Raw genomic sequence first — 278 nt, forward strand, 5'->3', positions numbered from 1 at the left:
AGGAAACCAAATAGAGTGCTTATATGTAGGTCATGGTTTCATCATACCAATAGAATTCAAATATCTTAATTTGTGCTTTCAGTGGGAAAGTATCAAAATCAACGTATTAATTTGCCAAAGATCCCTAATTGTGTGCGGTTGGCCCAACTTGTACTCCTGAATGTTATAAGAAAATTAGTCATTGTTTTGCATAATTTGTAAAGCAATTAAATCAAATAAACAACCTATAGTAAGAGATCTTTGTTAATATATAGTCCATATAGATAGAAACCATGTAA

The sequence above is a fragment of the Penaeus monodon genome, chromosome 20 (genome assembly GCF_015228065.2).
Source record: "Penaeus monodon isolate SGIC_2016 chromosome 20, NSTDA_Pmon_1, whole genome shotgun sequence".
Classification (NCBI taxonomy): domain Eukaryota; kingdom Metazoa; phylum Arthropoda; class Malacostraca; order Decapoda; family Penaeidae; genus Penaeus; species Penaeus monodon.